Raw genomic sequence first — 27,880 nt, forward strand, 5'->3', positions numbered from 1 at the left:
TTCAAAGGAAAGTCATGGCTAGTTTCTGATATGATAGTACAGTTTGCATTATGATTATAACCGCTCTTCAGACTTCATGAATCAGAGCGCTCTGGGCACTTTGTCTACAGAAACCAGTCTGGTTTTTAGTAAGCAAGTGCAGTTGGGTTTAGAGCTTGGCAAAAAAACGAGGGGACGTTTCTTTTTTAACAATGATCGTTTTCATTTTCCATCTGAGTGAACGTCTAATCACAGAAAGAGAAGATTTACTGGAAAATACTTGAGTTGCTATTTTTAAAAATAATTTACTTAAGTGAAAAGTAGGTTGAATCAAAGTCAACTTCGATGAGTGAAATCCACCATTTTGACAGCACAAAAATGCTGGGAAAATTAGGGATGCTCCTGCCCCACCTCACCCCACCTCCAACCCTCTGCTGAAAACACCAAGACAGCAGCTTTGTATACTGATTTTTAAAAGTTGACAAAAATGGTATTTTTTTCAGCCAACTCTGGTCTTGATGTTCGGTTTTCCTTGGTCTGCTCTGTGGTTTAGCTCTTTCCCTATTCATTCCGATGTCTGCCCTTGGAAACTGCTCGGAGGTAGCAGTTGCTCATCCTGTCCCTATTGCCAGACCTTATCAGTGCTATTAGCTAGCTGCTTATCACTGAAATAAGCAGAAGTTTGCTCTGCTGACTACTAGCTGCCAAGTATCATTCACAAGCATTTTTTCTACTGCAAGATGGACATGAAACACCTGCTAATGTCAGACTGGTTAGTAAATCCCTTTGGACTCTTTACAGGAGCTACCCACAGGCTGCTCCTTCAGCATCCAGTAAAAATGTCTCAGTATGTTCAAGAGTTGATGTTGATTTCTTTGTGACCGGCATCCGTGCTTAGTTCCCAAACTTTTGATATTCCAAAGGGAACCCAATTTTCAGGGATCTCTGGACCCTCTTCTGAAACCAGTCTCACTTATCATGCTGTGTCCTACAGTATGCTTAAAAACAATTATGCATTAAGCAGGGAAGGTCCTAGGTCGGCATGCTGTTTAAAAAATAAAAGCAGATTTGTTTTTAAGTAGTGTGGCAATTACCATACCAGCTGTTGCTGACAACTCAGAATCTCTCCCTACAAGTTGGAGGGAGACTTGTCTGCTGTTAATGCTCCTGATAAGGCTCCGGTGCCTATCTGCTCTGATTCACTGGTACAACCAATATCTGTGAACTCTCTGAGGACATTCTTGGCAGCTGCAGGACATAATTACCACATTTGAGAATATCTTTTAGGCATTTGGATCTATGGCTGGCTTTTTAGATTGCTCCCTTGCTAACTAATACATTACTGGTTTGACACAATTGACAGCTGGCTGTGCTGGTGGCTAAAGAAGTGCCTCTGGGGCTGTCTCCGAATGAGGTTAATGATGGGCTAGATGAGCTCCCCTTGTTTCCTATACATCATTTACCTGGAATTGTGCTCTTTGATGGATTCTCCCGTGATGACCAAATGGCCACACGGACTAAATGGTGCTGCTCTTCCACTAGGCTGAATTTGAGCTTATTTACTGGTTTTTGAAGTAGCAACAACAGGGGCAAAAAATGTCCTCTCTGAAATGCACTGTTTTAATAAAGAGAACGATTGTGAAACATCCATTTTGGGCTGGACTCATACTTGTTAACAGCCTGAGCATCCTTTATCTCTCTCACACTGTTATGGTTCACAGAGGAATATTTGTGCTCTGTACTGTTGGTTTTCTTGCTTCCTACTGTACAGATCTTCTGGACACCATGACCAGTGATGAATCTGTGAATCCTCTATGCGGATCCCATACCTCTAAGTGCCTTGCACATGGATGTTTAATAGCTATTTTTCTTGTGAAAATTCATTTGTGGTCAGCTGTGCAAGGTAAAGGGCACTCCTAATGTTGATATGCAGTGCTGATGTTTCAAAGAGCCAGAGGAAAATAATGATAATGCTTGGGAAAGGCAGCACTAAAGGGAGTTTTTTTTCCATTAAAGCTTCTCCTTCTTTCTGAGATGGATGAAATAGTTAAGTCATTTTAAAAACAAATTCCCATCCTCCCTGATTTAAGATCTAGCCCTGCAGTATGTATGGAGCAGGGAAGATACTGTAGCATTTTTATGAGGAGATAAAATATTGGCTTAATGATAATTTGGCAAAGTTTCAAGATATCTGAGACGGCTTCCTGGAAATTAAAAACAACTCAAATGTAAGAGAAAATTAAGCTAGTGACCCCGAGTACAAAAGGGGAAGAGCTCAGACATCCATTCTTCCCTGCTCCTTACTTTATTCTTTTTCTTTTCTAAATAGGTTCTTACTTATCATCTTCCCTTGGTCCTAGCTTCTTTCTTTAAAAGGATGAAGAATAGTTTGGTGTAATTTTTCTACTGCTGCATGTATAATTTTCAAGGGGTTTTATTTTGTTGAGGATGGCAAAACTTAACATAGAACTCTCCAAACTGGCTATGTGTAAGCATGGTTAAGCTCCCTGAGGCCAAACACCTTTCCTGCTTGCATAGAATCATAGAATCACAAGGTTGGAAAGGACCTGCAAGATGATCTTGTCCAACCATCCTCCCATTAGCATTGCAGTGAAAGCTGAGAAAATGATGAGAGGGCTGTTGAGAAATTGGAATCAAGAGCAGTATTTCCTGGTTCAGGTGGTGTTAAGGAAACACTTATGAGGAAAAGCTTCCAACTGTTATATCATAGTATCGTAGTATCATAGTCTCATGCGGGTTGGAAGGGACCTTAGAGATCATCGAGTCCAACCCCCCGGGATTCGAGCCTCTGTGTAGCAGAGCGGCACTTCTACCACTTGCGCCACAGGGGGGATTCGAACGCAGGGCCTCCAATGTTGCAACGCGGCATTCCTACCACTTGTGCCACTGGGGCACACATAGAGGTACAACACTGTGGGGCCACCTGAATGTAAGGGATGCCCAAATTTACAGATAACCTGAGGCAGAAGTTGCTTGGGCTCTGGTCTACCACATGTATTTTAACTCTGAAATTCATTTTTTTCCTATGCAAGTGATTCGCTTGAGTTATGGATCTAGTAGTGGGCTGGTATACTGTGTTTGGAGCCTAGAATTGCTTTAAATTTGTCTTGGGAAATGCAGCAGGTCGGAAGAAAAGCTCTGGCAGTGCTAGTGCAGGTCAGAGCCGCGTTGCTATAATTCATCAGCCTGAGGTCTGCTGCCATCATCTGTAAGTCCCACAGATGTCAGCGGTTCAAGTGCTGATGGAGTCCAGTCTTTTAGAGCCGTCATTCACAGCCTTGACCCCGGTCCCTGATAAGTCAGCACTGGCTTTTGTGTTTCTTGTATTTATTTTTTTATTTTATTTTATTTACAGGCTAACCTCTTAAAAGCAGAGGTCCAAACCTTGCACTCTGACCTGTTTTACTGGCTGTTCCCATTCCTAGCCTCTTAGCTCACATTCTCTCCATCATCTGGGGAGTGCTCTGAAACTGCTGTAATCACCTTGCAGAGCCTGCAGATTGGGTTTCTTGTCAAAGCTTAAGAAGTGAAACGATTTGTTGTTTTTTTTTTTTAAGGATGCAAATTAGAGACTCTTCTGTTTGAAACTACTCGTAGTCCTCCCCCCTTTGTTACTCCTCCTTTATTTCAAACCCTTCCTCTTACAGTATGCCTTTTAAAAAGAGCGATTAAATATTCAGCTGTCTGCTACTCTGTCTTGAAGAGTTGGAGCTGAGGAGATGAAGATAGATGTTGAACACTGTTTCAACCCCATGGCAAAATGCTTTCAAGTAGGATATTCAGGATAAGCTAGCTCTTAATCTGGGCTTTCCAGAGCTACAGAAATATATATGCATGAAGACTCCTGCATAGTTTCTGAAGGACAACAGCAGGATAATTTCAGTGAATGGCTTTGCTAATAAATAGCCTTTGTTCCAAGCCAGCAGAAGTGTAAAGAAATGTCTAGGAAGTTCAAGCTGGAGTTGTGTAAGAAACAGGTTTCATGGTTTATCTCCATTGATATCTGGGCACAAGCCTGGTCCTTGCTAGACATCCTAGGAGAGGGGCCAAGAACCAAATGTGTGCTTCCTCTCAATTGTTGGCATCAGCAAAGTCTGTGCAAAGACTGTTGAAGTTCCTGCAGTAACTGCCCATTAGTGCTTCTGTATGGAGGACAAACAGGCTCAGGTGCTGAGCTAAGCCATCTCACTTGGATTCTGTGCCTGACTTCTTACCACAGTCAATCTCTGGGACATTCAGGTCTCTGTAAAGCTTTGGGAGCTTTTGCTCCCTTTAAAACAAGGACATCATTATATCCAGTCTCACAAAGAGAGTTCTCTACATTCCTTACTTGCGTTCATGTGTTTGCTGTTAACAGGAAAAAGGAGAGCTGCAGAGGATGCGATAAAGATGTCACTGCAGTTTCGAAGTCTGATTGGCTGCTTGCTTGTTCTTTTCTTGGCAAGGTCTGTGAAATTTTGGATAATCTCTGCAAAATGTATGTCAGCTACATTAAAAAGATCTTGCTTGTGGGATTCGAGTAATTAGTATGTAAGTAATTAGTAATTAAGAATTAAATAATGTGAGATTTCAGAAATTCCTTTGGGAGGTTGAGTGACTTCCTTCATGCATTTTTGCTTGCTGCTCTCCTGTTTTACAGCATGTGGGACAAGTATTACTTGTGCTTTATTCAGTGAAGGACAAAGGCTGATCTAGATGTGATGTTGTTCCCCATTAGCACTGGCCAGTGAGTGTATGCCTCATTTCATATCATGGTGTTCCCCTTGTGACATCCAGTCCTTTTGAGACTGCACTATGTTTGCCTTTAGAGAACACACATCCATCCCTTTGCCATCCTTCACTGCAGCAGGACAGTCTCTAAGTGAAAAAGACCTGGTGTCCTTAACCTTAGGAATCCATTTGAGGTGTCAGGGAGCCACAAATGAAGAAGCTGCTTAAACTTTGTGTCTGCTGTTCCTTCTTAGCTGTGAGCTGTTAGGAGCTGCTCTGCAGGCCCATGAGGGTATGGACAAATCATCACCTTGTCCTGGAAAGGCACAGGGCATGTAACCTTCCAGACCGGAGCACTGCGTGCTGCTTCTGTTTAATTAAAAGGGAAAGACATATGGCTAGTCTTTTTTTTAATCACTGTGCTGTGGAAATGGTGGGGTAACTGTTAGGGATTTTATCAGGGGGCCAATGGCTGAAAAAATAAGTAAGAGGAAGGTAGTGTTCTTTCTCACTAGACTCCCTATGAGTTATGTTCTCATGGGGAATGCATATTACATATACATACATTACAGTTTTGCATCCAAAAAGACGACACCAGGGACTTGAGATTTCAAAGACTTTGGACATTTATCTGTTGTAAATGTAATTGTATCTAGAAGTAAATAAGACTTTGCAATTTATAGGCACTTTAATCTTGTGCTATTTATGGATGTAGAATTGCTTAGAATAATGCTGCCTTATTTTATACTGATGGGATTGTATTTTTACCGCTATAGTAAGGGTTATTTCAGCTATGAACCCTTGTCAGAGTCTGCTTGTTTCCAGAGGGTTGTAAACTGGCTCATGTCGCCTCTGAAGCTACGTGAACTCTTGGGCTTAGAGGAACGTAGTTAAAAATTTAAGATACATCAGCGTACCAAATATTTATGCTTATAGATAAAAATAGAGGACTCTTCCCTAATGCAGATGGTGTGCTTGGATGAACGTTCTGCAGGGACAGTTAAAATTAACAGCACTTTATCTCATCAGTGTCCAACCTTTTGGCTTGCTTGGGATGCACTGAGTGAAGATGAATGCTCTCGGGCCACACAAACATAGGTTGCACCAAAAGTAATGCCTTCTGTGTATTTCCATGGAAACCACAACAGATAAAAAGAGCATAATAACACTGCTTGATAGAGCAAATTCTCAGCTACAAAATACTATTTTTCTATATAATGACCACCATAAGCTGTGCATTTTCACTGGTGATAAATGAGAGCTTTCATGCTGCTCTTGTAAAAATCTGCACTACTGGAGGTGAGCCACGGTTGCTGTCGCCATTGCTGAAACTCACCTCCCACTGCATCACTGTGCTACATCCACTGTTTGCTCTCCACCAGCGTTCAGCAAATGTTGATCAGTGTCAGTGGATGCCATTTTTTCCACACAGAGGAATTCAATTCCATACTTCTGCTTCTTATGGACTTCCATGTCAGACACCAATCTGTCAGACTGCCCCTCTGCTGCCATCTATTGCACAGTAACAATATGTAATAGAACACAGTTGGGAAGGTTCACCTTCTACTGCCGTATTATCAACACGTGTCTGTGTGGTTGTTGGGAGCGATGGTTATGCACCTGAGGCTTGGCCTGGCTGCCATCATGGCACGGGGCATGGGGCTGCTGCAGGATGGACTGAACTGGGCCATGGGTTGGATGTGCTTGGTTTATCTGATTATGCTGATTGTTATGTAGCAAGAGAGAGAGCATAAAGAACTTAATGGAAGCACTCTTGTATTTAGAGAAGTTGCCATACGTAGGCAAAAAACTCTTCTTTTGGGAACTGGGCCAAGATCTGCCCGCTTGCACCAGAGTGAGGTGAATATGTCAGTGCCCTGCTGGGCAAATTCCTGGCACACTGTGATGCTGTAGGAAAGCAGCCACGGGGGTAGTGCTTTAGTGAAAAGGGAAGTTAAGGTCTCCAGCACAGGAGTGGGCTGGATAAAGCTGTGTTAACAAAAGCAGTATGTGCCATCTTTCTGATTCTAATACTAATCATAATTAGCAGCAGTTTGGTGTCTCCTGTTGAATGAGGCTGAATGAAGAGAGTTGCAGAATCAGGACCCTAGTTTCTTGGCTATTGTATCCCGAGGTGAAAGAGACACGTTGGGTCACTCTGGTGTAAACAGGGTTGGAAAATGAGGTGAAATGAAGAAAATGTTTTGGATCTTCCTCAGCCCACAGAATATCTCAGCTGTTGAGTCAGCAGTAGAGATGCTCATGCCCAACTTTAGCCCTGTACTGCTCCTGCTGTGCTGGCACAGCTGCATTTGGATGTCCTATGGAAGCTTTTCTCTACTGCTTGGCTTATGCAAGTTTCATTTCTCTACCTACTTTCTGCTTCTTATTCCCTTAAAGCATGTCCTTTCCAAACCAGTTGTACGTGTATAGGAAGCAGGCCAATATTTGCAAAGACAATATTCACACTCGTTTGCTGCTGTCTGGCAGACCAATTTATAATTGTCTCTAAGTGCTTACTCCTGCAAACAGGACCATTGTTTATCTGCTGGTCAGTGACAGTTGGAAATTCCTTTGAAACATCACAGAAAATCAAATAAATTACTTTAAATTTCACCCTTATGAGAAGAATGCACATTTATCAGAGGAAGCAAGGAGCAAGCACGTCCCTATCAGCAAGTAATAGCCTCTGGGAAGTAATTTTTTGAGCCAGATAAGTGAACAAACCCTATAAAGGGTGATCAGTAAACAACCAAATTCCACTGTACTTGAATCTCAACCGGGATGCCATCAATTCTCCTGATGCTCATTTTTACCATCTCTGTTGTTCTGCGCTGTGCTGTCCTTGCCTGAGATGGTGGCAGTTCATTGTGTCATACTCTTGCTTTTCAGTAAAAGTAAATAGATTTTTGATTTAGGATCATCTTGGTTTAGAGATAGAAGGGAGCACTGTATTCTTTCCTTCCTGTTATTTACAGTTTGTTAAGATATCTGCATTTGAACCAGAACTTTTTCATCCCTCACTTTCTAGCTCCTCTGGTCTGCTCAGGCACTGGGATTGAACCCTTCTCAATTGAAATTGCTTTATTAAAGAAGGGAAAAAAAAAAAAAAAAAAGAAGGGCTTAAAGACCAATAATCCTCCAAATTACAATTATCAGTATTTATCAAAGTAAAACACTGCGTCATGCTGCATTTGATACAAAAGCATCCAGCTGAATATTCCATTAGACAGGTCCTGTGAAGTTAAAAAGAGGACCGGGTTGAGTTATCTCACCATGGGAGGCAAAAGGCATGCACAATCAGATATTTAACACTCCTTTGCAATTATGGGAATTTTTATTCTCTCCCTAGTAGGGAACATAGCATTTTACTGCAGTGTTTCAAGTTTGCCTCCAATGGTATCTGATAGAAGTGCTTTTATCCCCTGAAGATACAGTACAAAATACAAATCATCATTGGTTTTATCTCAGCTGGAGCTGCCTATTTTCTAAATGAGTTTACTCTGTGCTACTGCCCATCAGGCACATTTTTCATCCTTCATCCCCACTCTTTTACTATAGCTGGGTTTAAGTCCTTTCTTCTGTCCTTTGTTCCTTCAGCTCAGCGAAGTAAACAGCAGGATTGATCTTACACTGCATTTTGGTATTGTTCCAGCTGCTCATCAATAGACATGGGCTGGGAATGCACTGACTGGAAAAGAAGGGCAAGATTGAAATTCACTTTTTGTTCTTTGTGCCTTTTAGTGTGCAGCGGAATGTCCCTAATCTGAAAGCTGCTACGCTGACTGCCTATCAACATGCAAATTAATCATCAAGTGACGAGACCCATATTTGCTCTAAGTAAAAGTCTTTAAAGGTAGCTATACAGAAAAAAGAAAAAAAAAAAAAAAAGGTGGTTTATTTTTTATTTCTGATGCTGCTACTGCTAACCTGTATGGGGAACATATGTAACTATTTTTGCTTCTGTTCCCTCCTGCAGCAATGAGTCTAATGTTTTAGAGTCATTTAGGCGGGGGGGGGGGGAATGCTTTGATAGTTGGAAGATGGCTTAAAGTAAAGATGAAGAGCAGTTAGCAGCAAGGCGAAGGACACGTTTCCAACTACAGCAGCATCACTACTGCAAATTATTTGTACCTGCCTTCCTGAGGAAAAGGCATTAGAAATAAACTTACAGATGCTGAATACAATCATTTCTTATTTTTTTGAGCACGCAGTGTTTCCACTTGTAACTTTTCCCCGGAGTCCTGAAGGATTATAATTGAATTTGGGGCTGTAGTGAGGATATACAGTGCTGCACTGTTTTAATATCCATTGACTTTTATATGGCAGTTTGATAAAATGTTTGAATGCAGGAAAAATGTATGCATTCTTTATGGAAGACTAAACAACTGGCAGAGCAGCTGAGGGCTGGAGAATCACGTGTGAGTGCTCTGCCGGTGTGCTTATCTGGCTGCAGGAGAGAAGTATTTCAGATCAGATCCTCCTTTCCATCACTGTCAGACTGATATGCCCGTAAATACGTTGCACCAGACATGGCACCAGCCTGCGTACCTGACTGAAGTCACTTAATTTGTTATCATAGCGCTGAATTAATTCACTCTTCCTGTTCTTACTAGTTCTATAGAACTACTTCTTCATCCTTGTCTGTGTGATAAGATTCTCCACCGCAGAGCTGTCGTGTGTATTTGGAAATCTTGAAAACTTTATTTACCTACTTTGCCCGCTGTATGATTTGAATATCTATCTACAGCTTGGAAATAGAAAAGAAGGAAGAAATAAGAAAGGACTGCATCCTGATCTCACACCAGAGACCCAGCCACATCCACAGTTGCTCATAATTTTTGTGTTAGCTTACATTTCTTTCAGCCTTCTTGTTCTGCACCCTGGAGTAAAGTATCCTTTGCTATGTAGATAGGGTTGTAATTTTCATTCTTTCTTGGAGGCAAAAATGCATTCTCCTTGTCTGTCTCTGGAGAAATCGTTCAGAAAAAGAGGGAAAAAAAGAGACAGAGAAAATTCTAATGTGTTCTGTGCTCAGCTGGGCCTGAGCTGTGAAGTGTATGTACAGACCTCAGCATCCACTGGTTGGTTGGGGTGAGTGCTCTGCTCTGTGCTTGGGATTGCACCTGCAGGGAAGATGCAGCCATGCGGTGAGATGGAGGAGAGGAGCTGGAGTCCCACGATGGACATTGGTGTGCATGAAGGTGTCCCTGTAAAATGAAAAATTATATATATAATAGCTGGGGCTCTGTCTGCAGGTGCTGAACTCACTTTTGTTTCGGTGGCTGCCTGGGCTTGTTGTACGGAACTGGAGAGCAATGTGATCACAGGTATTGATGTAGAAGTGGAATTGCACCTGGGCAACCAGAAGAGCAAAGCCTATCCCACCCCTGGCACCTAATGAGTGACCTCAAAGCCAGCTTGGAGGTTGGCTGCAGGGGCTGGTGCTTGGCTCTGAGCTTTTCAGGGCTATTCAGGGCCTGGGGGAGAAGAGTTTAGAGGAGGGTCCCTGCAAGTTGTTAGTGCCAGAAGAGTCAGTAACTTTAAAACATAATAAAATCAAAAAGGTTTGGTTTTTCTCAGGAGAAGCATAGAGATTTCTGAAGTTTTCCCATGGGAACAAATTCCACTGCTCTTGATTTGGAGAGCAGTGACATGTTGTGCCTTTGTTCAGCTTTATGGCTTTTTTTTTTGGCTGTGGTTTTTGTTTGTTTTTGTCTTCCTTAAGTGGAGGGGAGCAGCCAGCTTTCTCTGACCTACCACCAACCAGCACAATTTGCACTGCGTCTATATTAAGCTGGAAGTGGCTACCTCTATCATGTGCATCTCTGCTTTGCTCTTTAGCTGGGTGGCAGCAATGCCAGGATCCCAGCCTCTTTCCCTGCTGTGAGCAGGTCTGGCTCCAGGAACTCCTCCTGGTTTGTTGTGGGACTGCAAGACTTAAGGTTTGAAATGGGCCTGAGATAAAGTTCTGGCTGAGCCCAGATATCACGGGGAAATTATTTTCCATTTTAAACCTGCTTGGCAAGATAACAGCCCTGATATGCTTCCATTAAAATTAGCACGAAGCTCTTCCCAGGGATGGTTTGTGGCATCTGGCTTCAGTGCACTGCCTCTAAACCCCCTTTTGCAGTTCCAGCGGTGAACAGCAGCTTTTCTTTCTCATCACTGTGTGCTGCCCATCCCTATTTCAGCAGAGTTCAGTGGTGCTGGTGAAGGTTCAGCACCTCAGAATGTAGAGTCAGAAATGAATATCCCCAGTATTTGGCCAGCTGAAGCCACTCGCCCTGAGTCAATAAGTTTTGCTGTTCACCTTGCTTGACTTCAGAGGTCAGTAACTTGGGGCTGTGTAATTGCCTGTGACATCACACACTGTTCTTCCAGCTCCCAGAAAACTTAATTTGACAGTTGAAGTATTTCTTTGAGAATAGTACAATTTCCTTGAGTTAAACAGGCTGCTTTTACAAGAGAAGGGCTTTTTAAAGCAATGTAGCTGGGTGTTTTTTTTCCTACTATTTTTTTTTTTTCCCTCTTGGTTAGTCCCTGCTATGCAGTGTTTGTGAGATATCACCGCTGTATATGGATGTATTGTTTTAGGAGGTTGAGTCTAATGGGGCCAGCTGGAGCCATGTGTTGGACCATATCCCGCAGGAAAGCTGTCTTTGAGATATGTTTTTGGAAGATCTAGTGTGCACTGAGAAAGATAACCATGCTGGGAGTGTGCAGGCAGGTAAGGTTGGTGCCTCCAGTTGAAGAGAGGTTGGGAATTTACCAGCAGAGCAACACATTGGATCAGCCAGCCTGCAGACACCAAAACAGTCCATCAAAACAGGCTTTGGTGACCTTCCCAGGTGAGGAGGGCTGTGAGGCCACTGGCTCTTCCTGCTCAGGTATTAGACATACAGTCTACAGGCTACCACCTGTTGTGGGACTATGCTGTGGTTTGTACACTGATTTTGATGCGGAAGAAATTAGGGCTCTACCAAGCGCCAATGTCTGCTGCTCGTTGATCTGGAGTAGGTTGAGAGAGTCCTACAGCTCAGCGCAAATCAAAGCTGAAAGAACACTGATAGAGCTCCATCCACGCCTTTCTTTCACAGTAAGAGTAGCGCAATAACTTCGATTATATTTGACTTCCATAAGTAGAAGGAATAGGCCTGACTGTTCCTGAACAGACCTCTAAATACCTTCTGCAGCCCATCCACTTTTTTGGTTGACTCAGGCCTGCTGGTTATTATTGGAGCTTTGTAACATGCCTGGGGTTGAGATGGTCACCAGCCCCAAAGCACCTTCAGTGTGAGGAGCAGCTGTTTAGCTGTGGTGGTCTGTGGCTGCATTGTTTTTTAGCTGTTGAATTCACAGGGAAAAAAAAATAATCTTTTGGCAAAACTAATTTTCTTCTAAAAGTGTCCATTAAACTTACCCCCTCCCTCCCCTTTTTATAATGAAATGCAAACAGCAGTATGCATATTGACTTATGTTTTCAGTCAATATTAAGATTTATTGTCCCCTGAGTTAAATGAATCACAATATTGACCTCAATGTAAGCCAATACCTGCTTAATGTATTTTTTTTAAGGTATTTTGTATTCATTTTTAGTAATAGGGCCCATACAGCAGTCTATAATATTCATTTGTATTCCTCTTCTTGCTCTTTCCCCCTTTTTTATTTCCTCGTCTGTCTTTGTTGATGGCTATCATAGCAGTAGACACTGGATTCATTTAATGAATGAGAAATAAAGACGTCCAGTAGCTGCTATATCTCCATTATAGAGACTGAATGAGTCATTTCCACAATCAGCTCACCTACTCTACCTTGGGCTGGGGAAAACCAGGCGCATCGCTTCTGGCGGGCACTGCATCAGAAACAATAGCCAAGTGTTGCTTGCACATTTCCATGCCACTTCTTTCTTTCTCTTTATTTTCTTTTTTCTTTTCTTTTTCTTTCTGCATTTAAATTTTCCACAGGAGGGGGAAAACCAGTATTTCTTTAATATTGAATTCCATTTATCTCCATAAATTGGTTATGGTATATGATCTAAAGGACTCAGCTGTTTTTAAAATAGGTTTATTCCTTTTCCTTTAAGATTATTTCAGATTATTTCCACACAGTATAGCGAGTTATAAGAAGACTCATTTTGCAGACTTCAGTGAGAGCTGCACATTTGCGGTGCATCGTTTCGGATGTGGAATGTTGAACAAAGAAATTAAATTTATATGTATCACCTAAATTATTTCAGATTCATGGTTCAGCTAAGAGTTCAGATCCTAATCAAATATGTAGTTTGCATGGGCACTACACCTTTTCTCAATAATAATATGGCAGTTCTATTTACAATGCTTGACTAGATTTTGTAATAACGCTTTTACTGAAATTTACCTTTTGTTTTTCTACTGCAGTCTTGGCTACCCATTAGATGTGTGCACCCTTAGAGAAAAGATAATGATTGCAACTAACTTTTATAGAGAGGGAGAATGAAAGAGAGAAATCAGAGCTCCTCTCAAGTCTTTCTCCTCTCAGATTTTTCTGGGGACTACCAAAGTACCTGCTGGTCAGTGGGCATCCAGATCTATTCTGTGCTGCAAGGAGCAGTTTGGATATGGAGGTTATGAGAAATTATGTGAAAAGTTGTCTCGCTAGTATTACACCAACTATTGCCTCATCAGCATTCACTACCTCTTGACATGTTGCTACTGTTGGATGCAGGCTTGGTCTTTTTCCTCTGTCCCTACATAAATACATTTAGAGCTGGGCATGTAAGCACTTCAGCTTGTAGGAGCAAAAGAGCCAAGTTTGCTCAGGAAGATCATTGATGGGTGATGTGTATTCATTGCTGTGCCATCTGATGCAAGCCCAGCTGGAGCCCCTCCATGCGCTTTGGAAAAGACCCAGATCATCACTCAGTCCATATTCAGTATGTGAACCAAGGCTTACCAGGATGGCATCTGAAGCATCCTTAGGAAGGAGATTATGAAAGTGTCTTGTTGTTGCAGCCAGAATGCTAACATGCACGTGTGAGCATATGTGCTTGTGAACAAAGAGGAGGTGTGATTGTGGATAAACTGTAGGCAATGTGGAAATTAGTTTTGTTCTTTTTTTCTGCACTGGGATTCGCTTAAATCATAGAATCATAGAATAGTCTCAAGTTGAAAAGGACCTCAAAGATCACCTAGTTTCAACCCCCCTACTACGTGCAGGGTCACCAACCAGCAGTCCAGGCTGCCCAGAACCAAGTCCAGCCTGGTCTTGGATGCCTCCAACGACGGGGCATCCACAGCCTCCTTGGGCAACCTGTTCCAGTGCGTCACCACCCTCTGTGTGAAAAACTTCCTCGTAAATGGTTCCATGCTGAACCTTATAGAAAGCTAGGAGGAGAGAAAGAAGAAAAATTCCCTACTTAAATGTAAGTACCACTTTTAAATGTGAACGGCATCTCATGTTGGTCCTTTTCTCAAATGTGTTCTATGTTGTCCTGTTGGGTTATTTCCATTGGGTATTACACACTTCTGAGTCTGCTTCATGCCCTGGTGACTTCTTTTCAGGGCTGACTCCCCTGGGCAGCTCTGCTTTGGCATATATTCTTCTTAGAAAACAAGAAATTTGGAAGATGGCAAAAGGTGTTCTCCATATCACATATTTTTCCTTTGGGTGAATGAAGACTGCAGGAGGAGGCCCGTACAAATGTGACGTGGAGTCCTGCTCTGTCTCTTCCTAGTATTTTCTTTTTTTCAGAGCAAGTTGCATGTGAAGGGAAGTTGCTTAGGGCTGACTGCTCAACCCAAGACACTGGGTATTAGCAGTCAGTCATGTCATATTATTTTTCCTCCCTATTTCTAAGTTAGTAGAGAACCCTTCCCTTATCTACCTGAAAAACTGCAAGTCTGTAAAGCATTCCTAGGAAATTCCTCAGATGGTTTTTTCAGGCAGCAGTTGAACAGAGAGGGGTGCCCTTAAAGTAAAGAAGGAAAAAAAGAGTGAGAAGCTCAAGTACTTTCAGTGTGCACATGCTCATGAGATGAAGAAACTTATATCCTATACCTTAAAATGTCTTGGGTATTTTTACATCACAGAAGGGGTTTCATCCTGATGGAGTTTGTCAGCACTACCTTTGTAGAGAAACTCCGTCAAGTCAAATGAATGTATACCTCTGGTGTTGGTGTGAAAACGTATGTATCTTTGCTGATAAGTTCAGTCACGCTTTAAGCAATAGGTATGTTATGCCTGATTCAATAAGTCAGTCCTGCTAAGCGTTTTATTAGCACTTGCTTCATTTTGATGTCTGCATTGCAGCTCTCTGAAATGTTTGGCAGTTGAAGGGTCTGAGATTCAAAAGAGCAGACAGTGAATTGTGAGGATGCCAAAAAGAGACTCAGAGAAACACATCAGGGCATACGAGGATTTGGATCACATATCCTATAGCAAGGAGCTCTGTGTTAGCTTTACAGAGATTGGTAGAAAAATGTTATTAGGCTCCAAAAAAGGCAAAGCATGGGCTTTGTATACGGACAGCTTTTCATCCAGAAGTGCATCCTTGAAAAATCTCTGGCTTGTTCAAACTTTAATCTCATTGATCAGATGTTAGCAGCAGGTAATTAAATGATGAAATGGAAAGTGAAAGTCCAATAAAAGCTGCTTTTTTGCTAATGATGATGAACTTAACTATCTTGGTGGCTGTTTTCAGGGAGGAGATAATACCACGTTTGCTTATTAATGAAATAAATGATTTAAATTAAATAAATGACCCCTCAATTGTTTATTAGTAGGCATGAAAAATGCCTGTTGTTCTGATATGGTGCTTCACTTCTTTTTTAAAGCAGCTTTCTTCCTTAGTGGTTCCAGTAATGATTCCTAACAGTTGTTCCTTTACTGGGAAAGGGAATGGCAAGGGAAGGAAAGAGGTCATGGTAGCTCATAGTCCCATCTCATTTATTTACTGTCTGCTTGGTTAGGCACAATGTACTCTTCATACCAAAGCGACCATCCCTTTACTGGGGGAAAAATGGTTTCTAATCTTGGGAAGGTGTTTGTAGAGAGGAAGTGATGATGGTCAGAGCCATTACTTCTAGGTGTGAGGTTGAGAAGAAGAAAAATTGGCATGGGTTCTGGAACCGCTGCACTGAAGTGAATTTTAAATACATGGGTAAATGCCAGTGACCTACAAACTGAGATGAGCTTTGAGGGATGAATGTTGCAGTTGATGGCAGTCAGAGAGGCAGGGGGCTTAAGGTGCTGAGCAGTGGTGCAGGGGCACGCAAAGCTCCTCAGTTTCGGGAGCCTTTCAGTTCTCTTACCCTTGAGTATGTGGTCAGGGCGGTGCTGTATCTTTGCTGTGTCACCAGCTTAGAAACAAATGCTCAGAAAGCACTCAGAGCCTTATGCCAGCCGAGGTAGAAGTTTAGAGCAGTAGAAGTGATACGGGGAAGTTGAATTAAGTCTTAAGCTTTTACAGTGGAAAAGGTAGACGGACACAAGGTGTTGTGATTCTGTTAAAGGAGACAGTGCTGTAGGTAGCTAGATCATACCCTCTTCTGCCACCTTCTGTGCCCTGGATCTGCTTGGCATCTCTACAGTTGGACTTAGAAACAACAGGGTGGCCTTTGCGCTCCTGCTGATTGCAACTGATGCTTTCAGTGAGCTCCATGGAAGGAGTTAAGGATGCAAGTTCAGTCTGAAGCTCAGCTTCCTGGCTTATGTTGGTTGTTGCCAAAATCTTAATGTCATTTTAATGCATTTTTGTGTGTGTGAATCCATTTTCCAGAGCTGCCGATTGCACACACCAACCCTTTTTATGTGACTAAAAGCCAGCTGTAGTATCCTTGAAGAATCGAATGCTTTCATAGCTCTGGAAATTGCTCTGGGTGTGCATGTGTGTTTATTTGTGCGTCAGCTCTTTTAATCTTTCTACTGAAAACCTAATATACTGTAACTGGGACATTTAAACAAAAAAAAAAAAAAAGAGAACACTTCAAAACAATTCTAAATATAAATGAAATCCGTTTTGGAATGGCTTGTTAAAAAAAATGCAGATGGTTTATATTTATTATATCTTTTTTTTTTTTTTTTTTTTTTTTTGGTGTGTTTTATCACCTTGCAAAATTTTACAGCATAGAATCTTATTTAATGCGGAGGCATTTTAAGCAGCAATATTAGACAGCTGTATGTGCGTCATACTATGAGATTTTTACAGGATATTAAAATTTGGTTCTGATGTAACCTGGTGCTGAAAAAGTGTAGATTAGGCATTTTCCACATTGGTAATTTTTTGTTGTTGTTAATAGCAGGCCTTTTTTCTTAGTCATTCTTTACCCCCCCTTCCAAATAGCCTCGCTGTGTTTGATTCCAATAGTTCTCAAGGTGTAAGGAAATTTAGGCCAGATGATTGAGAAACTCCTCTCTGAGAATATACAACAAACAAAGTGTGGCCCAGATATTATCTCAGTTGAAATTAGGTATAATTATACTCTATAGCAAATTATATACATAGTTAAAATAAATAACAAAGCACAACATTCATATTCCTGTGATTAGGTTTTTTTCCCCCTCTTAGTTCTGTTTGCCTTTACAATTTTTCCATTGCAATCAACATGAGAATATACTGGGTAGCAGCAGCTGAGTAAGTGCCAGCCCAATTTTGTTCTCAGCCTCCAACAGGCATGGGCAGGTTTAATGTTAAACTAACTCAACTACAGCTCCTCTGCTGGTTCTCACACCCTCCAGGTCAGAGCTAAATCCCCTATTAATTAAACAGAAATTATATCCGAAATAAATCACTTGGCGAAAGAAATCCACTGTGGAATTTTTTGAAAGATGTTTGCAATAATTAAACGTTCTGTGACTGGTGAGATTTTTAAATAACTCTTAAAATGCCAACCTGTGTTGATATTTAAAATAGGCTCTTCAGTGGACGGGCAGTGATCCCATTGAGTAAATAATATAAACCACATCATCTACAAAAAAGAAGAGGGGAAAAAAGGCAATCAACAGCAAGTAAAAACTCTGCTCCTGTCTTTGGCTCTTAGAAATTGAAGATGCAGGTTGAGGGGTAATTCAGCAGATGGTCATGAAGGAAGAACTAATAAACTTGCATCATCTGCTAACTTTATCGTGGGCTGCCATGAGAGTGTGAGCTGGAAATCCCATGCCCATGCTGGATCATGGGCATGGGAGTGGGAGCTGAAAGGCCATGAATTTTGACTGGTTTTTAGGGCTTTGTTGTCTGTTCACTGTTTGCCTCCTCCTGCACTGCACCTTTCCTCCTGACCCAGCAATTTCAAGGACATCTTGAGTAGTCAAGCGGAAGCCCACGTATTCCTCCAGCATCCCCAGGCAATGAGCCACTTGGGCTGATGGAGCTCGCAGCACTATTGCTGCATGCTTGCATGGACTTGCCTCATCCTGTGCCCGCTGGCAATGTAAAAAATACAAACAAAAAGAATCACCCTGCTACTGCAAAGAAAAACCCCACAGTTCCTTTCTCCCATTGAACATGGGGGCAATAAGTGTTTAATCTTGCCAGGTTGCAGGAGGATGCGAGGTGAGGGAATGGTGTTGGAGGAGGAGAAGAAGGTAGGGACCTTGTGTGAGTGATAACGGGAACATCTTGGTGCAGTGCCTTTTCCTGGCTGGAGAGCAGTAGAGAATTGAACATCTTGCAGCAGCCTTGCTGATGCCTTGGTGATGTCTCACATCCAGCCACTTTCAAATTGGACTTCAGGCAGATGTTTACAGGTAAAATCCAGCTCTTGCTCCCTGTACCTGTGGACATACCTGTGTAGTTAGGTGATGGCTGGTGACCAAACGATGTTGAATGTAACTCCCAGTGACCAGGCCACACGGACTTGTTTTCTCACAGACCCCTGGCCCTGTGTGTGAGGGGAGGTTTCGTTGTGATGCTCCTGTCAGCAGAGGTAGGGATGGGAAATGGCTTCTGTGCTCGTTGATGGCATTTCTGACAGTGCTCTTGTTTGTGGGTAGACATAAATGGTTGCTTGGCTTGGCCTCTCTGTGCCTTTTGTTAGGGGTTAGCCTATGGGGTAGCATAGTGTTGGTGTTGATTACTATACCAGAAGGATGGAGGGTTGGGCACCGTGAGCATCCTCGCAGGGCTTGATGTGGACGGCTGCAACCCTGCGGGGATGGGGCTCGAACTCGGGGCTTCACGGACTGACGGCTGATGGCCGGCAGAGGGCGCCGGGCCCCCAGGCACGGCGTGGTGGGGCGACGGGGCCGCTCGGGGCGGGCAGGGGGCGGTGGGGTGGGGGGAGTTGTCTATGCCCTGCACCGCCTCGTCTGTTCCTGAGTGTCCTTCAGTAGTGACAGAATGCAAAAAAAGAAAAAAAAAGAGGGACAAAATATTATAAATAAATAATAATTTAAAACAAAAAACAAAAAAAACCCAAAAAACAGCAGTCGCTATTTAAGTCAATCAGACTGAAAGGTTTCTGTCCTCAGTGGGAGCCTCACCCCCTGGCAAGGCCCATGAGCTCAAGGCAGACCATGTGGGGCTGCAGGCGTAGGCCTCCCCTTGCTGCTGCGGAGCGTGAGCGCTCTGATCTATGTATGTGTTGGACCGAGCTCTTGGCAGCCCAGGCGCTTTAAACTCGAGCAGCTTCATGTACGAATCAATTTGGAATTGGGAAACCATCACTTCCCCTGTGTATAGGCCTCTGCCTTACCAGTTTTCCAGCTGGGAAGGCTGGCAGGCAGGCGGCTCCAAGGGCAGCTGCCAATGCTGATTCATGACCCAACCCACAAAGGATATTAATATGGTACCATAAGAACATTTTCTCCGCAAAGACAATGAATGTGTAATTTCTGTGATGCAAGTGGAGGTCAGTCTGGTGCTGTTCCCTTGCCAGTAAGTTATACAATAAGTTTATAAGCATACTTGTTGGATGGAGCCAAAACCTCAGAATCCCTCTCAGAGCCAGGTTTTCACCCATTTGGTTTACTGCAAGCCCACAGTTTTTGGCCAGCGATAGTCATAGTATAAATTCATTTTACTCTGCAACTTTAGAAGGCACTGTAAGGTTTAAGAATATTTTTTTCCCCCAGTTGTCACGTTTCTAAATACACTCTTCTTTTTTCACTGTGCGTGATGCCAAGAAGCACAGCGCAGGAATGCAGTAGGAACAGAGGAATTGCCACAACAGCCCATCGTGTTGGTCTCTTGTCTCTGTCGGCTGCTGGTGCCAGATACAGATTCTTGAAGCGACTACGTAAAAGAAGTTCTCCTAAAAGAAATATCGAGGCGTGGCAGGAGGGAAGGAAAAATAAGAGTAGCTGGAAATGGAAGGATGTGTTTTTCTTTTTTTCTTCTTCTTCTAAATATTACTGTTCATTTTTCTATCTAGATGCAGATTTGTTTCATAGAACTCCAGACTGATTTTCTTTCTTTTCTTGCTGAGTAGCCCTCGGTTGTTCCACTCGCAGGCAGCAGTGCTAACAGAGGAGGGAGCTTCTTCCTTTCTGTTTGAGGCAAAGAAGTGAAGGGCTTTAAAAGGTGACAGTAATTTGCCAGAGATCGCGGGTGCCTTGTGGAGCGCAGTGTAAGGCAAGTTCATCTCGCCTGCGTAATAGCTCTTGTTGGAAGTGCCTGCACGAAAGCTCAGCACGGTGTGTGAGTGTGAGGAAGTTCAGTGGTACGAAGGAGTTAAGTTGTTTAGCTTATGCCCTTGAGATTAATCTCAGGCTTGGTAACTTGAGTCCAATTCAGTATCTTTCTACTGTAACGTGACTTACTCAGTGAGCACCGAGCGCCGGGCAGTTTGCAAAAATCACCATGTCTGATATTTCGGTGTCAAACTGTTCCGATGTTGAGCAGAATCCACAGTTTATGATGTGCAGCTTTGCAGCTGACAAAGCAGCAGTACCCCCTCGCTGCACCGGTTAATATGCTGGAAAGCCGTGTTCATTATCGCCCTTGGGAGCCCGCCCTGGTTCAATGACAGCGAGGTATGACAGGGAGAAGGCAGGAGCAGGTACACATCTCAGGCAGCACTGCGAGTTGTGAATGTTCCCACTGAGGTCTGTGCAATCGTTTTCTGTGCAGGAAATTGGAGTGAAAAATCCTCCAGGTGTTCAGCGCTGAGGAATGGGATCTGATCTGTTAGTGGGTTCGTTAGCTGGCCGAAGGGGGCTCTCGTTAACTGCATTTCCTCATGCTTTTGTGTGCTGGAAGCTTTCTGGAGTGTTAAGAGGAGTGAAAGCATAAAGAAAAAGCGTCAGATTCGAAGAGCCTTGTGTACAGAAGTTACTAACCCCGTGATGGATCATTTCGATGAAGGATTTTAGGGATCAACATATTCCTCACTTAAGAATCTTTCCACCCTTACCAGTAAGTGGACAGGATGAAGGCCTTCATTAATTTAAATGAATGTCTCCTGCTTATGTCTGAAGCTCATCCAACACGGAACGCGCTCACTGACAATGAAAATAAATGCTTTTTTCTCCTGTTCAGTGCTGCGCTGTGTGCTGTGGGCCACCGACTTAAACAGAGATTTTTTCCCCTACACATTTTGTCCCTCCCAAAATGTCGCCTTATGTGATCGAGAGGAGAAAAAAAAAGGACATTTCACATACATAAAATATGTAATTAAAATGATGAATTATTGTAAGATAGAATATTAGCTTTTTGACATTTTAATCTGAGCAGGAGAGAGCGAGAGAGCGCATCCGGAGCCGCTCAATTAAATTTAGAATTTTTTCCCCTCCATTGTTATGAATAAATAGAAAGATTCTGTAGCAGTCTGCGGAATTATTAATTGCAAGTACTGTAGAAGGTGCATGCACCGTATCATGAAATGGAGTATCATTGTTAGTGACTATATTTCTTGGTAATTAAGGCCCAGACTAATGATGCAAGTTTTCTTCAGCATGATTTTCATCTGATTATGAGCCTGCTTCATTAAGAGCACTCAGACTAACGAGCTGTAGCTGTAATAAAGTAATTTTCTGTCTTGTGCTCTGATTGATAAAGAGTTTCTATAGCTAAAAGGAATTGAAAATATAATTATAATTAGAAATGGTTGAATAAAGTTATTACAGGATTGCTGAAGGGTAGTGCAATTGACACCATAATGTTTTTTGGGAAGTGTGCATCTTAAAATTAGACTTTATCAAAGGAAAGGGAGAAAAAAAAGAAAGAGAAAAAGCAACCCGCAACCCCAAACCTCCTACACTAATAAATGGGGAGAATGTTGCTGCTTCCATAAAATGAACTGTTAGATTTAAGTACAATGAGGTTTTCCCACATTGTTCGGAACAAGAAAAACATATGCAGGAAGAATGCCGTTGCCTTTCTTCCCAGCATTCCTCTTAAGTGAAGTAAAGCTTATGAAAATGCTTTTTTACTCAATTTATAAAAATTTTCATGCTGCCATATGTTGACCCCCCCAAAAAATATCTTTTTTGATTAAGCTGATGTGTTTGGAGGCATGCAGAGTAATTTCGGAGTTCCCCCTTTAAAAACACGCAAAGAGTTACGCAAGTCTTTTCTATATATTTGCATACATCAGCCATTGATCTTTAAATGCATTTTTAGAATGCTCAGACTTTTCTTTCTTTCAGTCTTTTTTTAATCTCTTCGCATTGGCCAATATCAAAATATAAGTGGGTCGAATGCAGGGTCTCTCCTTTGTCTCAAGGGGAAGCAAATCAACTTTTTATCCCAGAAACCTTATTCTTTTTTATGATGTTCATATTATAAACAGCACAAACTCAGTTAGAGCAATCCTTTGTGCATATGTCATAGAATATATACGCTGTATTGATATAAAAATCTATAATAAGGGTTTTATTTAGAATTAGCTGATGCACTTTAGTACTCAGAAGTTGTTTGACTTATTTAATTTGGAGGCTTCTCAGATTGCCGCATCTCCCCCTTTGGAAGCCATGCATATATTTTAAAGCTGCAGTTATGCACATTTGGTTATGTAAATCTGTCCCATACAGACTCAAAGGAACTTTATTGGATTGGATTGGACCTAACAGTTGATCATCTGGATGTATATTTATGCTAATTAACTGGAAGCCGGCGTTTTTCATTGATTGTTCCGTCGTAATGCTTTTCGGGTGATTTTTAGGATTTTTGAGAATCATTCTTAATGCATTATACGGTGATAAGAGCGTGTTATTGGAATGCCATTAGCAGGAATGAAAAAGAGAAAAAGAAAAAAAAAAAGAGCAGAATTTTATTGGTTGTTCATTGAAAATGTTAGCTGTGATTAGTTACATAATCCTACATTAACCTGTAAATTAAAATTCCTTGGTGCAATTTGATGGCTGATTTAATTTTGTCTTTCTTTGTTTGCCGCAGGCTAATTCCATTATGAATTCTTTATACAGCCTTTTCCCTCAATGATTAGCAGCTTCTACTCAAGTTCTGATTACTATTGTACACTTAGCACTACATAAAGCTGGGGATTAATATTCCCCTGAAGAATTGTTGCTATGGATCTGCTCTATTCCTTCTAAGAGATGTTTCTGCAGCTTCAATTGTCCATAAATTATGATCTCTAGCGAATTATCAGTGGGAGTGAACTAAGCTTAACAAGCTGAAGAGAGCACTCTAGTTCTGAAAGAAAAAGGGAGAGGGAGATAAAAAGATCCTCAATTATTAATTGCAAGGTTTCCATAATACAGAAGTGATGATATTTTCCCTATCTTCATTCCTGTGAGCGTGTAAGAAATCAGAGTGAGTCAGGAACACCCAAGCCCTATTCACTGCAGCACCCAAAGGTGAAGCCTGACGGAGGGTCTGAATCATGAGCAGGTGGAGGTGGAGAAGCAGCCCTGTCTCTTAAGTTTGTGTTTTGGCTTTTCTTTTGTTTTGTTTCACCATCTCTCTCCTTCTGGTTTCATTTTCAGTCTGTCAATAGTGCTATTAGAAGCCTGGCTCAACCATCTTTAAAATATAGCTGAGATTAATGAGGGATTTAATTGCAGATGTCCGAGGATCGCTCATATTTGGAGTGGTTTTATGAAGAGGCAGTTATTCCAGATGAAGTTTGTGAGCACTTTGCTCTGTTCCCATCTGTTGCCCTTTCTTAGGGCTTTAAAGTCATATTTCTCCTACTGATTCACGACTGTTTGGCTTCCCCACCCTTTTGAAGACTGTATGGCAGCTTCACTCTTGTTTGCCAGTATGTGAGATTTCTCTCATTGCAACGATTGCACCCTTCGGCCTTCCAGCCAGAAGCCAAGGGAGCTTTTGCTCTCAATTTAGGCTGCAGAGGGTACAGGACAAAAGACTGCAGCAGACAAAACTCTGACTGTGCCTGCTCCTTGGGCAGCACACAGCTGGGCGTGCAAGAGCTGTGTGGGACTTGCATGGAGAGGAACAGTCATCCAGGAGGTGCCAACCTTCACCCTGCATTCCCTCTGGGAATCACAGCACCTTGGGCTGCTCCACACCAAAAGGATCATATAGCAGTTATTTATCAAGCTTTGCCGCTTTACTCACAGATGTAACACAAGAGAGAGACTCAGTAACTCTAGGAGTTACTTAAGGGCTGGCAAGCAACCTGCTGTAGCCCACAAAAATTATTTATTCACTGGAGCTGATGGTGTTACAACCCCATTCCAAGAAGAAACAAATAACTTTGAAGTGTGACTAATAGAAGGTTTTTGTTTTGTTTTTTTGTCTCTTTCAAAGACTCACTTGAAAATATTCAGCAAAAATTTGTGTATGCTTTCAATTAAAAACAGTTATGAGCCTGACTGGTGTTTGGTGCTTGCAGCTAGTGACAGAAAGAACAAAGGTAGGGCAGTTAAATCAGCAGATCTGGATTCCCTGGGCTGCACAGTCCACTTTGTGTTGCTTACTGAAGCTGCTGGAGATTCCCATCAAACAATTCCCTGAGGAGCCACAGTGTGGCCTATTGTCTTTGCCTGTAGAGATGACATATATGAAGCAGTTAGGACTTCGATTATCCCCAAATGCTACGTATTGTTGCTGGGAAAGTCAAGGCAGCGTTAAGAGTGCTCCCACAGAAGGACCAGAAGGGCTGCCTGTTCCTGACTTCTGTTTTCCTTTTGCTGCCTATGCATTCTCCGCAGTGCTCTCCTCTCTTTATTTGCTCTTTTGATATGGAGCCACTGGAACTACAAACAATTCTCCAGACGTGGATATATTGTGAATATTGTATGTGTAATATTTTAAGTCAGAATTGCTTAAACTTCTGCTGTTTTGCCCAGGATAGAGTGAGTCCTTGGCACTATCTTTGGTAGGATGGCTGTGGTATTTGTTCTCATCTGCAGACAGTGGTTCTACTAGTTACCTGCTAGGCTGTGATGGCTGCTACCTTCATTTATTTATTTTCTTTAAAGGAGAGAGGAAATCCTGGATCAGGCTTGTTTTCAATATGGGCACAGCTCCCTGTCGGTGCTGATCCCCACAAGCCTTGGGGCTCATATCAGCCATGTGCAATCATCCCCACTGGAGTGCCCAGGGTCTCTCCAATGGTAGGCCTGCTTCTCTCCTAAGCTCTATCCTCTCATGCAACTCTGCTGCATTCAGTGCACTAATTAGTGAAAGAGGGCAGCAGAGATCCTTTTTACAGAGTTATTTGTCAGGAAAGGAGGGAGAGAAGAAGAAAGCCCCTAATCAGAGAAGTGTTTGTGAGCAGCCTGGTGATGGCTGAGCTAACTCCAAGGGAAGAAGGATGAGGATGAAGAGTAGTGAAGCACGAAGCAGGGATATTTTTGTGTGCCTGTGAAGCCATGTCAGCACAAAGCTTGCTGTTCTCCCCATCATTACTCTGCCTCTTCTCAGATGTTCAAGGAGAAGCCTCAATATGGTGTTGATGATGTGAGTCGTGGCAAACAGATGCAGCTGGAGGATGCATGAAAGTCTGTGCGTATTTTCTGTGCAGATATGGGTCTGTACTTACAAAAGCAAGGTTTGGTGGCTCTTAGTGATCCTTTCCAACCTGAAAGGTTCACGGAGTGGAACTGAGGATGACCTAAGGGAAAGTCCTTCAATTTGATTCATTCTGTTATTGAATACTGCTTCCAGTCCCATTTTTATTGGACTCTATGTGTTATGGCTGCTACTCCACATCACCACTGATGGAACACATCACCCACTGCCTCATGGTGCTCACATCCACTGTTGGGTCTCCATAAATGTTGAACAAGTGTCAATGAATGCTGCTGTTTCCACATGGGGGAATTAATTGACCTTTGCTTTGTACACTTCCATGTCAGAGGCCGTTCTATCAGACCACCCCTCTGCTGCCATGTGTCACACAACACTAAAATACGGTGGAATACTGGTGGGAAGGTTCAACCTCTACTGCCATTCCACCACCATCTGCCTCTGATGTTGTGCGCCAACATAGTAAGGCAGGAAGCATTACTTTGAGAGGAGTTCTTGTATATTCCAACATTATTCCAGTTTTCTTTTTTCTTAACAGGAGAGCCAGGTTGATTCTGATCCAGTACCCCCTTTTCCTGGATCTAGGGAACTACTGTTTAGATGTGTGCCGTGTTTGAGCAATTAAGTATTCAGTCTCTCCATCTGAAACATTTAGTGTATACTTTACTTTATACTTGTCTCTGTTTAATTTTGCCATGTTCTTTTCAGGTTTGGTTCTATGACTTGGCAAGATCATTTGAACCATCTTTCTTCAGGTCTGTGAATTGTGCTATATTTTGTGCAAACCAGTGTTATGTCTTTGCTCTTCCTTGACTTTTAAATCAGGCTGTCAAATCCTAATTCCTCATCTTACACCACAAGCAGACAGCATACATTGCTCTGCAGATCACATAATCCATGCAAGCTTAAATGAAGATGTTTCCTCCTTAGGTGGTGATGGCTTTACTTCTGCCCATTGGAAATACACTTGGACTTTCAGGGCCAGGAGGTAATTTATCACATTTAAGCTGTCATTCTTACTTCCCCCTTTTGTTTATTTCTAAGCCAGATCATGGTGACAGTGTGGCATTTTTCATTAAGCCTGTATTTTCTTGTCAGGAAATTCAGGTGACAGTAGGAAGTGACTCCCTAGAAAACTTCATCTGCACCCTTGACTGACTTCCTCAGGTGTTTTTTAGCTTAGGGTAAAATTTTTCTTCACCTCAACTCCTCTACTGTCCCCTTTTCCAGCTATATCAGTATTTCATGATGTATCTGGATGTCAGAGGCATGCCTTGAAAGTTCTTATCTTGGAAATATTTAATCAGAATGACCCAGCAGGCAGTGCATTTCTGGGCAATCACTGAGCATTTTGCATAGCAGTAAAGAGTATCAGGTGAAGGTCTGCAAGCAGCTACCAAATGTCTGAGTGCTTAGTAGGCAGACTTGCTAGGAAAATCAGTAACAATAACAAGAAAATAAGTGGATGAGAAGATTTATAGAGTACTTTAGAAATAAATACTGCGTAAACAGCTCATCACATGTTCCATTCATGCATTTACTGAACGCTGTAGAAATAAATGTGTTTAATCAAAGAAAAGGAACTTTTTAAGATCCACTGTTAAGTGAACCTTTGCTGTATTTGTTTCTGACCATAAAGCTGTCTGTAGCAGAGTGGAAAATAACCTTTATTCAGAGATTTATAGCAGGGATGAATTTATTAGTCAAGTAGGTATTATGCTCTATTTTCACACACATAATCCGAAGATGATCTGTCTGGAAACAAAATCTCTACATTTTGATTCTGAAGCTGCGTGGGCTTGGTAAATGACCAATTTGCCACGGAGATGTTTATCCCACAGCACCTTTCTCAGATCTGTTGCATCTGTTTCCCTGTAGCTTGCTTAGCCCAAACTGAGAGCTGCTCCATGCAGAACAGTACTTTTAAAGATGAGTGGCTGACTTCAAGTGTGTGAAATTCTTTGTTAATGCCTCCCTTGGATCTGTAACTCCTGAGTTTCTCGGTAGCGGGTCTGATGACCGAAAGGCTACTCCAGTTGCTGAACTCGGTGCTAACTCTAATGAAAATGGGCTCGGGACCAAATTTCCTACTTGAATATTTGCAATTCCTGTTAACCTCAGCTGTGCATAGTGCACGTTAAAACAACTTCTGGGACTCTCACCATCTTTTCAATTAAATTACTTACCTGTAGTGGCTGCATATTGCATTTTAATGTTCTCTGCTCCTTTTTATTGGATATTGTTTACCATTTATTACCATTTTTCAGCTTTCATCTTTTAAGTCTCTTAGTA

General features: G+C 42.2%; 1 long non-coding RNA gene across 1 annotated transcript; it reads right to left on the bottom strand.

The window, feature by feature from the left end:
- Positions 1 to 8,919: 8,919 nt before the first annotated feature.
- Positions 8,920 to 9,996, bottom strand: LOC107310661 (uncharacterized). The gene is made up of 3 exons (XR_001553669.3): positions 9,781 to 9,996; positions 9,566 to 9,679; positions 8,920 to 9,460 (listed from the first exon to the last, which is right to left on the bottom strand). It is a non-coding gene; the product is annotated as an uncharacterized LOC107310661 (long non-coding RNA).
- Between the last annotated feature and the right edge of the window lie 17,884 nt (positions 9,997 to 27,880).

This window comes from Coturnix japonica, chromosome 3, assembly GCF_054131305.1.
Source record: "Coturnix japonica strain WE chromosome 3, WE-NBRP24, whole genome shotgun sequence".
Lineage (NCBI taxonomy): Eukaryota > Metazoa > Chordata > Aves > Galliformes > Phasianidae > Coturnix > Coturnix japonica.